Raw genomic sequence first — 16,611 nt, 5'->3', positions numbered from 1 at the left:
GAGCTACTTCGGCTGAGCACTTTTTTAATAGCACAGCTGGGATGAGGTCGGGTCCATATGCTTTTGAAGTGTCAAGGTTTTTTATGATAGCATGCACCTGAGCAGGGGTGATTATCAGATCGTCTATCGTGGCGTCTGTCCGCATAGGAAATTGAGGTAGGGGGTGGTTTAGAGGGTCCAGTGTGAAGTTGGAGGCAAACCGCCTGGCAAGCATGTTAGCCTTCTCGGTTGCTGAGCGAAGAACCTCGTGATTGTTGGTTAGTGGGGGAATTGTTGATTGCCCATTATTTACTACACTGTTGTAGATTTTCCAGAAGTCACGAGTTCCTAGTTTTTGTGCTTCGATGCGTTTTTTAGTGGTTTCCATAAATTCCCTCTTAGCTGTCGCTATTTCTTTCTTAACGTTACTTCTAGCTTCTATGTACTTCTGTCTGTTTGAACTGAACTTATGTCGGTTAAACCTGCGGAATGCATGCTGCCTTTGAGCAATGGCAGTTGCGCAAGTCGAAGTAAACCATTGGGGAGAGTGGGGCTTGCTATAGAATTTCCGCATGGGAACATGCGTTTCGATTGCAGTTTTGAACCATTCAGTGGTCTCGGTTGCACACTCTTCAGCAGGAAGAGAAAAAATATTTCCCCATGGGGCGTCTCTGATAAGATCTCTGATGGCTTCCCAGTCAGCCTTTTTATAATATCTCGTTGTTTTGAGCACTGGCTCTTGCTTTTCATTTCTATTTGTGGGAAATTTCTTTTTTTTTTTCTTACGCGAATAAATGTTAAATACTTTCGGGATTATTTACATTTCTATTTATTTTGAATGGTTAGCACTATAGGTTTTATTTACATACACATATCAGGAACTTTTGGAGTAACACCTTATTTTTATTTGTAGGGAGACTATTAATTGTCATACTATTATTTTTGACCAGCAGGAATACCCGGCGTTGTCTGGGGCCATATATATCTATATATATAAAAGCGAAAATGTGTGTGTGTGTGCGCGTGTGCGCTTTCGTGTATGTCCGAGAAAGGCTTTTTTCCGAGAAGCGATCGGTCGGCTCACAACTTCTTAAAACTTTTTATATCACATCGAAATCATAATATCTACAAGTTAACAACAGGGGTCGCCTGTCTATTTAATTTGCCCGACTTTCAAAAGTTAAATATTCAACATTTTTCGATCGCCACATATAGATTCGACTTTTTCGTATAAAAAAGAAGCGAACAGACCCGCAGTAAATAAAATACATATTTAATAGTTTGGACACAACCCTCTAACCCATTCAACCACGCGATAATCATACCATGACGTTGCCAATTTATGTACTTAATGTAAAGCGGAAGAGACGATTTTATGTGACCTCTTCCTATCAGATTCTGCGGTCGTTAAAGTAGAAAAAAATTAATATTTTGTTTTAAATTTCACATATTATGCATCCGAGTCTCTGTCCTTTAAGACAGTACCAGAATCATACTTATCCTGTTCAGATTTCAAAAATTTTAGCAAGTCATGCATACATACATACATACACACTAACAGACATCTCTCCTTTATAGAATAGACTAGCGGGGGGTACCTGGCGTTGTCCGGGTGCTTGTAGGTGTGTGTGTTTGGGGGGGGTAAAGAATAGCAAAGAGGAAACTTAACCCTGTTAATATAAAAAACGATAAAACAAACAGCGATTTTAAAAATGGAAAAGAAAAATAGGGGGGTTGAGAGTTTGGTGACAAGTTGGCTCGAACCCAGAGCCTTGAGGCTCATAAGGCTGAGCCTGAACACCTGCGCTAGAGCAACAGTCAATGTAAGAGCGATTAAAAAGTGAATGTCAAACATCACGCTATTCTGCAGTTTTTAATGAGGTCAAATCGTTTTATTGCAAGATAGTTGACGGTGACGTTTACATCCGGTTTGAATCAAGTTTCGCTGTTTTTATACTGAAAAGTGAAAGCAACATGCGGCAATCCGAATATGTGGAATATTTATCTTTTGAAAGTCGGGCAAATTAAATAGACAGGCGACCTCCGTTGTTAACTCGTACATATTATGATTTAGATTTGATATAAAAAGTTTTGAGAAGAAGCGACACCCATGAGAAGGCGTTGGAAAAACCCTTTCTCGGATATACACGAAAACGCACACACACACAAACAAACATTTTCGCTTTTATATATATAGATTACACTTTTTACTGTGGGGAAACTTCCTGTTCTTCGAAGAGATTCACTAGAAACACAATTAAAATTGCTTCAGTCTAGCTTCGTTTCCCCAACATCGTGAGTAAACAAATAAATGAAACGGCGGAAAGCTGAACTGGCCTTCAGCCAACGTTCGTTTCTGCACCTGTTAGCAAGTCAACTTTTTGATTGACATCGCTAAATTTCAATGCTTTTCACTTCCTATGACTTCGTAGCGTAGCGGTAAGATGGCACGTTTTCTTTCACTTTCTTTTCCACCTTTGCGTCACAAGTTCGAACCTCCCTCCCTACTAACACATACCTTCAAACACCCGGGCAAAGCCGGGCTCCTCGCTAGTCTATAATATAAATCCTGTGTGTTTTTTTTTGTTTATTTGTTTGTATGTCCGCTTAAAACTTTTGACAGACGTGCAGAAACCTTTCAGACGACAAATATCAAAAAATTGGCTAAAAACATTAATTCCTTCACCTTCAACTCGACACTTTTCTATAGGGAGGGGGGTTGCTTTTTTGCCGATATTTTCGAAAGTTATCCTCTCTTTTCGATTGACTAGACTTATTTTAAAGATTCGTCACTTCTGCTTTGGCGATGGGCGCAACAGCAAAGACGTCACGTTTTTAAAAAAAAATTTTTCACGTTTTTTTCCTTCTTCGCAGTACAGGTTCAAGCCTACAATTTTTATTTTTTTTATTTTTAGCTCAAGACACACCTCCAAACACCCAGGCAACACCGGGTACCCAGGTTAGTTTAACATAAAATAGTAACCGAATAGTTCCCCAATTTTTGGATGGGAAAAATGAGCAGTTGTGTACTGACATCTTTCGATTTTCTCTTACATTGTGAAGGTGAGCAATTGTTGTTAGTATGTGATATTTAGCTTCAGTTTGACATTTGAAACGATACGCAGCTCGGCTGTATTTTTACAGACACAAGGTTACTTTTCAATTTATCTTTGTATCTCAATAAAGGCCTCCCAACACTCCTTACTCCACCATCAAGTTCACCATACATTAGCATTTTGGAGAATTCTGTCATTATTCATTCTCCACAATATATGCCCAGCAGAGCTACAACTGCATGAGATAACTCTCTATTCTTGTAATGTTACATTTAGAAAAGAAATCGATGTTTGAACCTTATCACGGGGAGAAACACATATTGTTCGCAGACAAATCTTGTGGAAGACATTAAGTTTGTTAATGTGACAACTGTGTGCTGTCCATGTTTCTGATCCGTATAATAAAGTGGTTAACACAGCAACTTTGTACACATTTATTTTAGTTTCAAGTCTAATACCACGTTCGTCCCACAATCAATGCCTAAGCTTTCCAGATGCTCCACTTGCCTTTGTAATTCGATTAGTAATCTCATCATCCGTTGTGCAGTGTAATATTGCTTCCTTCATAGTTAAAGGATTTCACAAGGATAGAATACTGTTGCCTCATTTGAGCAGGAGCTGCTAGAAAGGACTTATCCTGCCTTGATAGTTCAAAATAGACCTTGTAGCCTCGTAGGAGATGTCCTTTTCTCTTCCCTGCAATCTCTTTCTCACAGAAGAAATGTTGCGAGTTTGTCTCGCTTTATCGTTATTTTCATGGCAAATGCTTGGCTGAGCTCCAATCTATGGTCCCCCCCCTCGCCAAACTTACACAAGAAACACTCGTCTAGCAGAAAACATTATCAATAATTTTCCCCATTCTTTATCTGTGCCTTAACCTAAACGTAGGTTCCATGAGCAAAGCTTCTTTCTTAGAACTGCACGCCTATGGAATTGTCTTCCGTTTTCCTGCTTTCCAACTGACTACAATATGGTTGTCTTCAACTCTAACATAGACAAGTTTTTTTTTTGTTTTTGTTTTTTTTTACACGGGTGTCACCACTTATCAAGGCCTGGAAGCCACTCGGGGATAAGGGTTATTGCGTGTACAGTAATCAATGGGATAGTATCGTAGTAATCGTTAGTATTGGAGATTTGATAAAGTGTCTTAAGGGGGCGGTTCATCAGGAATTTGTTTATGTTGGACTTGAAGACATCCAGGTTGTAGTCAGGCAGATGGAAGAGAGTTCCACTGGCGTGCACTTCTAAGAAAGAAGCTTTGTTCATGGAATCTACGTTTTAACAAATTTACCGAATTTCCATTACTAACAATTACTATATTGTCCAATTTCTACTGTTTACTCTTTAACCCTTATCCTCGAGTGGCCTCTTGGCCTTGATAAGTGGTGATGCCTATGTTAAAAGAAAAAAAATTCTGTTTTTTGCCATCAACATGAACAAGGATTGCAGGAAAGCAATGTATAGGTGGATTCTATTGCACTCCAAGAAATTGTTACGGTGTTGACTTTAGCTTATGTACTACTTTTTTTTTGCATTTTAAATGCTAATTGTCAATTCAAACACCTTTGTCACTGCTGAAAAACGATCGTCGAGTGATTGGGCTTCTTCATGAGATGCAGCAACGAGAAGAGCATCATCAGGAAAGAGAAGAAGATCTCTGATGATTGCTATTTGGATAAGAGTTTCTGTCAGATGATGAGTCATCAAATGCATTATGGAGCATCACAGAAAACAAGACAAAACCGTTATTGGTGACATTAAAAGGATCTGATGAGTCACCATCCGAGACAATTCAAGCTTATATATATATATATATTGTGTTTGTGATTAAGGGAGGTGGTGTTTGATCAATATTGCTGGGGAGCCATGATTTAATACATTGTTTTGTTTTTAAATCCCCGAAACAGTGTTTCATGGTAAACAACTGACGATCCCTTAAATTAATATTAGGACTATAGTGAATTCGAGAGAGCAAGTTGATATAGTGATTGCAGGTGATTAAATGACTTACTGACTAAATAGTTTTCCAACGAATGATAAAAAATATTAAAAAAATCATTTGTTTTATATAGTTTTAAAGGTTAAAAAACTTCCAAGACTATATAACACAAAAAGGACGTAAAGGAAAAAATAAAAAAGACAAGATAGCAATATAACTTAGTAACACGATACAACAATCTCCAAGGATTCTCATACATTGTCTATGTTCTCCTGGTGGCCTTCTTTTATGCAACAAGATTTTGCACACGAGCAGCGAGATTTTGTATCACTTTGCGAGACCACTAGTTATAAAAGTTGTAAGCGCCGCTATCTTGATTCTTTCTTCCTTCTCCTTGACAGCTTGATTCCACATGACTCGCGGATGCTTTAACGATAAGCCATTTTCTTGGTTTTCGCAATATAATGAGAGAGAGAGAGAGAGAGAGAGAGAGAGAGAGAGAGAGAGAGAGAGAGAGAGAGAGAGAGATGTGAAAGAGTGATGCAATTAACAAGAAAAATAAAAGAGTATGCAAAAGAGAAATGCATTTCAAAAACCAACAAAGATCGTGGTATGACAAACGCATCTCGTTTATAACAGAAAAAAAAAGCGTCAAAATGAGAAAGGGAAGAGAAAAGGATAGAACGAGGGGGAAGAAATCGGGAATGATAGAAAGGGTAACAGACAAAAGGACAGAAAAAGGAAAAAGAAAAGAGAGAGGAAAAAGAAAAGTAAAATACGAAATTAAAAGTTAAAAAAAAAAAGAATGAAAAGAGATAGAAAGATAAAGAAAACGAAAAAGACAAATACACAAAGCAAAAAAAAAAAAAGGAAAAAAAAAAAAAAGAAAAAAAAAGAAACGAAAAATGAAATACTTATAAAAGAAGACGTAATAAAGGAGGTTGTGAATAGACTACCTTTAGCCTTCGGGCTAAGATCACAGTGTAATATCTGTGCTGATGCTGCATTAAACTTAATTTGTCCTTTGTCAGTGGAGGGGAAACCCTCTATACTGAGGCAATTTATTATTTTGCCTACTTCCAGAGTGACTTTTTTGGGGAGCTGGTCCCCTCCCCCACACACACATTAAAAACGACATTGTGTCACATTTTGCTTACGTGGGGAAGCAAATAAATACCAGTAAGCTACCTACAAAATATCCCTAGCTGCAAATTTAATTAAAATAGAAAATTAAGTATCCTGTTTTAAAATGTATGTAATGCGAGAGTCGTATTTGCACATATATTTTTTTGTTGTTAGAATGCACGTAAGAAAGCAAATCAATAATTTACCCAAAGGCTACAGATGTTTCGCCGTTGTCCAAACTGTTACCAAACAGAGATAAATGTTCCATTAAAAAAAAATCTATGTATATAAAAGCGAAAATGTATGTATGTATGTATGTATGTATGTATGTATGTATGTATGTATGTTCGTTTTTCTGTATGTCAACAAAAGGCTTTTTTCAGAGAAGCGGTCGCTCGCTTCACAACTTTTTAAAACTTTTTATATCACATATAAATCGTAATATCTCATAGTTAACAACGAAGCTTGCCTGTCTATTTAATTTGCTCGATTTCGGAAAGATAAATATTCAACATTTGTCGCTCGCCGCATGTGGGTTAGTCTTTTTCCTATAACATCTGGGGGGGGGGAGCGTTCCGCAGTAAATGAAATCCCGCAGTCAAACTTGACCTTATTAACTCATTAAAACGGGCACCTGATAAATCCAAGTAATTAAATAAATTCAAACGGGTTTCCGTTCGCATATCGCGGTGGGGCAATGGTTAACGTCGCACTTTTTTTTTTTGTTTGTTTTTTTCACACTTTAATTTACAACTTTGCCTCAAGAGTTCGAGTTCGATCCTCATACTTACTTTTTTTTTTTTTTTTTTTTTTTTTTAACTCCCTCGACCCCGGAGTTTCCACACACACCTCCAAACACCCGGGCAACGCCGGGTACCCCTCGCTAGTAAATAAATAAAACTGAAAATGGAGCAATTGTTGACCAAGATTTATCAGTGCAAATGCGAAGAGCTTTTTTTGGGGGGGGGGAGGGGCAATCCTGGTTTTACAAACATAATATTTGTTCATCTTTACAAAAAATGGTCTTAACATTTCCTAAGATTTTGCTAAGTGAAAAGACCTGGTTTCTTTGAAGTCTCCCTTTTTATTTACGCTCTTCAAATAATCGTGCTGACATAAAAGGAGTGGCCTGAATTAGGTTCATGAATTCATAAATTTGATTATAATAGAACTTACTTAAAAAAAAAAAATAAAAATAAAAACAGGGTTATATTGACAAGTTTTAGAATCAGCCAGAATTATTTTCTTTACAAGTCTAATATCTTTTAATGGGAGAGTGTGCAGGAAGGGTACGAAAGAAAGAGAAACTGGGAAAGGAACAAAAGAGAGTTTGAGTTTAGTTCCTTCCACTGAAACAATTTCACTTAGGGATGTTGGCAACCTTCACATGGTCCCTCTGTAAATACTCAAATGTCATTTTAGAAATAATTCTAACTAGAGAGATATCTGGGAAATGAATGCCAACAATAATCGTTTGATTTATATGAGATAAATGAATGATGCTCATCACTCACTTACCACGAATGACTATCTAATAAGTTCTGCAATGTATATCGTTATCCATCCCATCGTCGCAGCCTTGCATCCCTGTACTTATTTTACAAGTATTTTTATGAAATGTGTTCCAATGAATTACCTTCTCCCAATCCCGACGTAAATACTGCTTATCCATCCGACTAGCAAGAAAATATAATCCATTCACTGTAACGAGCTAAAATACCGGAAGAGTTTCTATTCTGATAGCTTCTTGCTTTGTTGGAATTTCCTCCCTGCTCCCAACTGTATCAACATGCAGAAATTTAAATGTAATGACAAAAGTATCAAAACCAATGCTCCCTCTTCTTTCAGTTGCCTAAATCAGTTTGCCTCATCCTTATTTAGTCTTTTTAAAGTCGTTTGGTATCTAGATATACAAATTAGTCACTACAAAATCCAAAAGATCTGAGCAAATCTTTCCCCCTTTGGCAAACAGTCGCTTGGCATGCAAAACATCTGGCATACTTGGTTTGTCTCTATTGTCATCGGTCTGAAAGTTTATTATAGACAGTTGAACATGTGAAAACCTTCATTATAACTAATTCTACTAAAGAGAGCTTGTTTTAATTGCATCCGGTTATTGCATTCTCAAGGTTGCTCTTCCTGTAAGCAATTCTGTGATAATCCTCCTGAACTGAAGGAATGACATCCTTTAATTAAAACTTCTTATTTATACATTCAAAAATATTTATAACTTCTTATTTATACATTCAAAAATATTTAAAACTTCTTATTTATACATTCAAAAATATTTATAACTTCTTATTTATACATTCAAAAATATTTATAACTTATTTATACATTCAAAAATATTTAAAACTTCTTATTTATATATTCAAAAATATTTATGCAACAAAAACCTGATAGAAGTAACCATTTATTCAATGCAATCTTTGTTCCAAATCACTGACCAATGCGATTGCTGGAAGACAAAGAAAGAGATCAAAATCACAAATTAATTATATCATATCAGCCCATGTCATTGCTAGGGCTGTGACAACAGCACATTCTTTTTATTCTTTTGACTCTCGAGTATATATGTGACACAGTTAATCAGCCAAGAACCACATCAGTCTATATAAAACGATATAAGATATTAACGGATATATACTCAAGAGTTAAAACAATGAAAAGAATATTCTGTTGTGATAGCCCCAGTCATTACACGTCCAAACATCTTTTATACTTCCGGTCTCTTTTCTATCACCCTCTCTCTTTGAGACATGTGGTGTTACATGCGTTTCTCACAGCATAAGCAGTTTTCAACTGATCACCAAGTTGATCTCTTACCAGTTTTCATTTCCTATTATTTTCAACTAACTAAATTATATACTAGTGGAGCCATTCACTGAATATCTAACACAATATTGTCAAGTCATTTGATAGTGTTTTTTTTTTGTTTTTTGTTTTAGAATAGACACAGAATATCTATTGCCTTCAGCAAAATATGTTTGAAAGAATAATTGCTGATTAATTATGATGTATCAGTTTTCAAGGAAGGCAACTAAGTAGACTGGCGACACAATTTTTGCACAGTGTTATTCAGTGACCATCCCTTTATCCTTTCACTAGACAAAGCTAATCTTAGTAAATCGTTTTCAGGAACTGCAGGTATAAATAAAAAGATCATAGGATGACCTAAATCGTAAAGTCTTTCTTTTTTTTTTTATCTTCAGTGAAAAATATAAATGAACAGGGCAATTTCCATGGAGATTAAAGACTAACATTTTAAGGCTTGGAAACTGGTTGGATATTTGAAAGGAAAAAAAAATAAAAGAAGGAAAAGGTTTACTAATCTTTTTTTTGGGGGGAGGGGGAAATATTCCAATATAAGGATAAGCTGATAAATCCAAGGAAAATTAGCATTAAAGAATATACATTTTTTTTACTTACCTCCAAAACAATGATGAAGATTGTCTGCTCAAAGAAAATAAAGAGTATTGTTGAAACATCTCACAGAGTTTATGGACTGAAAAAAAAAAAAATTGTAGAGTAATATACAATGTCTAAAACTGACAAAAACAATTTATATAAATAACAAGTGAAGCATGCATGCCCCCCCCCCGTGAGTGCACAGTGAACGAGGCATAGAAAAAAAATCACTAATTTCAGCATCCCCCACCTCCCAATTTAGCCCCAAAAGTCCCCAGGGAATGTCAAATCCTGGTGAAAATGGAAAAACGGTGCAGTTTTAGGCCTTAACATATGTAAATTTGAGTTCTGCACCACATAAAAAAAGAAATGACTAAGTACATCATTTGCCCTATTTAGCTCCAAAAGTCCCTAAGGCCTTACCATATTTAAATTTGAGTTCAGCACCATGCAAAACTGCTAAATAGACATACACAGAAAACTTTGGACAAATATGGTAAAATAGTCCCAAAAATGGAGTGTTTTTATTAGCACTAAAAGAACCCCTAGGGCTCACCCAGAAGTTATTGCGAAGTATAGACAAACAAAATTATATAGAAATCAGTTAGTTACAACTTTTCAGAAAGTTTTATAAAAACCCAAGGTATCAATTTTTTTTTTTTAATAAACACAAAAGTGTCAATTTTAGCCATTTTAACCCGAAAGGCACCAACTGGAGTTTTCCCGGAAAATCCGTTCTGTTACTTTTTTACTCGTATCATGATTAATGTTTGTGCAAAATTTCAAAAAAATTCCAAGGCATAGTTATTGAGAAAAGTATAGACATATGAACATACGAACGGACCGGGGGGACCAATTAATGTTTATTTAATACGCTTTGTTTAAAATACCATGTAAAAATGTCTAATAAAGAGATAAAAATTTCTACTTTCAAGTAAAATCTGAAAAGAAAGATGCTGAGCATGTATATAATTTGTCTTTGAGTAGTAGAAATTGTTGGCTGTGCTATGAGAACAACAACAAGAGTTTGATTGACTGTCTGTTGGGTCTTTGTTTATGTAACAGGTAACTGGCTCTTAGAACGATTTTTTAATTAAGTATGGGTGTATTATTGTATGGGTGTATTATTGTATGGGCGTATTATTGTATGGGTGTATTATTGTAAACTTCTGATTAGTTGAAGTCAGATTTCAGTTATTTATAAAAAATTAAGTATTTTATAAATTTTATATTTTAAGTATTTTATAAAACTCACTATATTTGTCTGTCTCCATATTTTCGAACTATCTCTTCCAAAACTAAAAGTTAAAGGCCTCAAATGATTGGATATTTTATAGACCATTCTTTTATGGGTCTTTAGCAGGTTAAAATAGTTTTTAAGGGGTCAAAATTGGGTCAAAATTTAAAAAATTGTTATACATTTTGTACTTTCATCGTAGTTTATTTTTTTATTTTTAATCGGTTCATATGCGTGTTACGTTGGTATAGTGGTAACGTCTACAGTTTTGCTTTCGGTTTCGATTCTAGCTGATGGCACTCAGATACCCTTATTTTTACTTTTGAAATTACGACTCTATAATAATATATACGAAATGTGGACACATTAAAATATCATATTTAAGCGTATTTTACAACCGGATACCCCCACCTCTAGTATCTATTAAACTTATTAAGCTGCTGTTACTACTGTAACTTTAAAATCAGATACCACAGATTTTATCATCTGACAATTCAAAGTGAATTACATAAACTTATATATAAAACATGTATTGAACACATATCTGAGGTCAGAAAATGTTCCTGAAATATCATACCACATGGAACTTCCATTAGACCACACTGACACAAGTAACAAAATACTACAAAGTTATAAATGTATACATAAAAACCATATACATATATATTTTATGGTTCCACCGTTATACATCTTAATTTGCTTCAGTTTGTGTTTATCTGTCACACCTCTGCATTGTATTGCTTTCTATTAATTACCTTTTATACAAGCTAAAGAATGATTCAAGCAAACTACATTAACCTTTTAAATATTTGTAACATAAAATTAATTTCTTATCACATAAAATTTCTATAAGAGGTTTATTGATTACTATTGTAACGTTGTCTGGGAACAAACACGTTGTATGCTCAGTTGCAAAGGAGACAAAGAACTGGAAAGAACTTCAACTTGTTATTTTTTATTTTTTTTACACAGGCATCGCCAAATTATCAAGGCCAAGAGGCCACTCGAAGATAAGGGTTAAAGAGTGTACAGTAGAAATTGGACAATATATGGAAATTCAGTAAATTTGTTAACTTATATGGAACGGCTCATCAAGAACTTGTTTACGTTAGACTTAAAGACAACCATATTGTAGTCAGCCGGAAAGCAAGAAAACGGAAGACAATTCCACAGGCGTGCAGTTCTAAGAAAGAAGCTTTGTTCATGGAATCTACATTTAGGCTTAGGCGCAGATAAAGAGTGGGGGGAATTATTGATAGTATTTTCAGTTAGACGAGTGTTTCTTGTGAAAGTTTGGCGAGGGGGGACCATAGACTGAAGCTCAGTCAAACACTTTCCATGAAAATAACGATACATCAGAGACAAACTTGCAACATCTCTTCTGTGAGATAGAGATTGCAGGGAAGAGAAAAGGACATCTTCTACGAGGCTACGAAGTCTATTTTGAACTCTATCAAGGCAGGACAAGTCCTTTTTAGCAGCTCCTGCCCAGATGTGGCAACAGTATTCCATCCTTGGACGTACCTGGCTCTTATATAGATAGAAAATTGTATCAGCAGTGAGATATCTACTGGATCGATAGAAAGATCCCACCATTTTCCCAGCGGCCTTGACAACAGATTTGATGTACATGTTCCATTTAAGATCAGGAGTAATGGTCAAGCCCAGAAGATTGTCAAAACTTGAGGCCTCCTGAAGACGAGAGCCATTCATTTCGATTGATGCCAGATGTGGATCAGAATGTTGATGATGTAAACAGAGAAGCTTGGTTTTAGATGCATTAAAAGTAACCAGCCACTTCTTTCCCCATTGTACCACAAACACAACAATATTTATTTCCTCATTGCTACATGATCGTCTTCTTGAATGTCATCCACGCCTCTCACGTGATCTCGAATGTTATTACCGTCTCTAAATCATAATTCGTAATTTTGAAAAAGGAGGACGTAACAACTGTTTGTAAATAAAGAATAACTATTTTAGCGTGTATAGTCAACCGCAGGTGAATTGATATCAAGTAACAAGAAATTGCTGAAAGAAATTATCATATTTTTAGCAAAATGCGCAGTTATTTATCGATTTTTTTCTTTTTGGTATCAATTCTTCAAAGCATTTCCTATTTAATGGTATATTAGCAATACTGTGCTCACTAAAAAGAAAATTATTAATTTATTTTTCAAAGATTTAAAAGTAATGAATATATATATATATATATATATATATATATTTTTTTTTTTTTTTTTTGCTAATCTGAAAGATAATAATTACTAACATATTCAACGAATTTCATATTGCAAGACACAAAAGGTGAAAAATAAAACACATTAAAAATTTGGATGTTTAACCTTAAAATCTGATAGATGCGCAGTTATTTTTATTTTTTTGTTGGTTTGGTTTATTTACAATCATCACCCTCCTCACAATACAATATATTTTGCTCATTTTCGGCTGATTATTTTAAGCATTTTTGTACCCACAAATAAAGAAGAGGGGTTGTAGGCCAAATATATATATATATAGTTATATAAATATCGATTATGAAAAAAAAACGTCATTATAAAGTTTGTTCTTTACTTAATCAGTGAAAATTTCGTATTGATTGAATAATTACTTAATTCTTGGTAGATTTTTAAAGAGAGACTTCGTTAAAATATACTTACTTCCTCCTTCCGTTTTGGCCGTGTCTAATGCTCCTTACTCAAAACTAATTTTCACAGCGTTTATTTATTTATTTTTACAAAAAAAGAAAAAAAAAACTATGCAATTTACACCTATGAAAATCGCTTCGTAAGATCATCTCTCAGGTCTTTTGAGGTGAAAGCGAGTGAGCAAACACGCGGCATAACAATGCCCGGTCGATGTCTACCTGATAATAACGGCATTGCACGAACCAGTACACACCCACAGAACAAGCACAAGATCAGGCCAGCTTTGTAAAAGTCCGACAATTTGTATCGTAATAAAGGAACCAATTTTACTTTAATCATGGACCTTTGTTTCTTCTGTGTTGTCGACATCATTAAAACTCATGATGATACACAGAAAATAAAGGTCCACAAAACAGGTGAACACTTATAGATATTGAGAGAAACCCTACACTCAATTGTTGTTAAGATGTTTACGGAAAAGAACCCCACCCCCACCCCCACCGACCCACAAAAAAAAAAAATACAATTCCTTTGTATACTATGAGTAAAGCACTGGTTGTTTTATTATACGGCATATCAATCCTTTTCAGGTTCAGTTATTTTGGTGACGATAGTGGCTTTCTCCAACTGACGTGAAGTCAGAGGCTCAAGCACTGGTAAACTGAATGCTCGCCAGACTATTGAAATATCGTTCACTAATGAAGGATAGATGGAAAGAAAACGGACAGGATTTGAAATTGGACTTCAATCAATTGACATTAGAAACCTTGCTTTGTTTTACGGCATCTCAGCACTTTTCAAGTTATTTAATGACGAATACAATAATTTGAGGAAAGTTTTTGATGCTTCCTGTTATTTATATCTTCAAATATTTACCCATATTTGCATATTCATAGTTGTTTTGTAGAGGAAAATTGTTGCTTCTTTGACATAGCAGAACATGTTTGAGTTTTGCAATGGGGAAAGGAAAAACAAAGGCAAAAAATATAAGGAAATACAGGGAGAACGTGTTTCAATTTGTATAAGCATAACTATGTTAAGACGTGTTTACAAAGCGAAAGATCATAATTATATATATATATATATATATATATATATATATATATATATATATATGATTAGTGTTTTTTGGAAAAAGAATTCCAGCAGAGTGCTCAATTAAAAGGAAAATCCAAATTTTAAGAGCGTATTTATATTTTGTGTATAGAAAGTTGTTAGTTGAGACAGATCATTGGTACCGTCGGTTTCAAGCCCGATAATAAGGCCCGTTTAAGGTATCCTTATCAAGCTCTCTTCAGCCAATATTCGTCTCTTAGAATATTGGCTGAAGTGAGCTTGATAAGGATACCTTAAACGGGCCTTATTATCGGGCTTGAAACCGACGGTACCAATGATCTGTCTCAACTAACAACTTTCTGTACACAATATATATATATATATATATATATATATATATATATATATATAGAGAGAGAGAGAGAGAGAGAGAGAGATAGATAGATAGATAGATAGATAGATAGATAGATAGATAGATGGATAGATAGATAGATAGATAGATAGATAGATATAGATATATATAAGAAACAATCAATACAGCAGAAAAAGAAATGTTTACCTGATATAATCAGAGGTAAACTTCAGTTTAATATAAATATTAATATTTATATAATAATTAATTAATCCCAACCAAATAAAAAAGCTCAATACAGACAATAGAGTGGCATTCTTTGAAACTCCGCAGAATAAGGAGTTTGAAAATTGTTTTTGGAATATTTTGTCAAATAATGAATTTAAGTGTAAATTTTAATTTACAGTTTTAAATTCCTTTATTTTCTCATACCCTTCGGAATAACAGTATGGAACAACCAAACATTATTATTAAAAAGGACTACCGACTTCTCCCTTGGATTGCTATTCCTCCGACCTGGTAATAATACTGCGGAGGATATTGAACCCTTTCCCATAATGGACTGCCCAGGTTGTATAAAATTCCTTTTCCTATAACTTTTATTCGCCACTCAAAAAATATTTTCAATATATGTGCTGAAAAGCAAAATACGTGTTTACTCACACCTGAACATTTTGCTAACCGCATTTCATTTCCTCTGATGATATAGGCCAGTATTGAAAATCCATGGATTAAAGAAATTAACATAACTCCCCTCCATATATTCTTTGTGTCAAACAATAAATTCTTAACTCGGATATATGTGTTTATATTTTTATTTTCAGAATTTTACTTGAACCACTAAACTTATATTTTGCTCTAATTTTTAAATATTGAGCTTCAACTTTTTGGCTAGGATTACCCTGAAAGTATTACCTAAATGTAACATTTAACAGGATATTGCACTTGATCTTTAATCTGTGACTTATCTTGCTTATAAATATATATATATATATATATATATATATATATATATATATATATATATATTAAATATGTTTTTAACTCTTTTTCAAGATGTTTTTTTAACATGCTTTATTAATCATTTGTTCATATATATATATATATATATATATATATATATATATATATATAACGAGCAAACAGTTAATAAAACATGTTAAAAAACACTTTGAAATGAGTTAAAACATATTTAATCTGAAAAGGAAACACTAGATAAGTGGCTAGTCCTTAATCCGCGGAGTTCAGAGGGTAGGAATTAGCAAAATGCGGGATCGGATTTTGCATGCAAAAGTATTTGATGAAACAACAAGTAAGTCAAAGATCTTACTTGAAAACAAAAAAAGTGAAGCAGAGGGAATATGGTGAAGAAAAAGGTGATTACACATGAATGGATAGTCTGGTGGAAGATAAATAATCCAGTAAATTATTATATATATATATATATATATATATATATATATATATATATATATTAAAACCGGACTGGACAAATACAGAAAACTTGATATAGCTTGTTTGTTTTGTTTTACGGTATATCAATACTTTTAAAGTTATTTAATGACGAACACAATAATTTTGGAAAAAAATATTATGCTCCAAGTTTTTTTTTGTTTTTTTTTTACTCACCTTCCCCCCAAACAAGGTATATTGCACTTGGGACACAAGGGGCTACTAATTGGAACCATGCCAAAGAAAAATCAAAATGTTGGTTTACGTTACATTTGAACTTGTGCATATCAGTGCAGGAAGGGAATTCCCAAGTCTAGCCGTTCTAGGGAAGAAACTATTAAACTATTAAAGGAGAAAAC

General features: G+C 34.2%; 1 protein-coding gene across 4 annotated transcripts in view; it reads right to left on the bottom strand.

Annotated features, from left to right (window-relative positions):
* Positions 1–16,611, bottom strand: part of LOC145285841 (transmembrane protein 45B-like) — a 148,252-nt gene that overhangs the window by 59,515 nt on the left and 72,126 nt on the right. For all 4 annotated transcript variants that reach the window (XR_013869081.1, XM_080134280.1, XM_080134281.1 and 1 more), the window contains one exon: positions 9,529–9,604. The gene's annotated coding sequence lies outside the window, so the exon portion shown is untranslated. The remainder of the gene's footprint in view (positions 1–9,528; positions 9,605–16,611) is intronic.

This window comes from Euprymna scolopes, chromosome 10, assembly GCF_053919585.1.
Source record: "Euprymna scolopes isolate OS-2025 chromosome 10, ASM5391958v1, whole genome shotgun sequence".
NCBI lineage: Eukaryota > Metazoa > Mollusca > Cephalopoda > Sepiida > Sepiolidae > Euprymna > Euprymna scolopes.
This window is presented reverse-complemented; position numbering and strand designations above follow the sequence as displayed.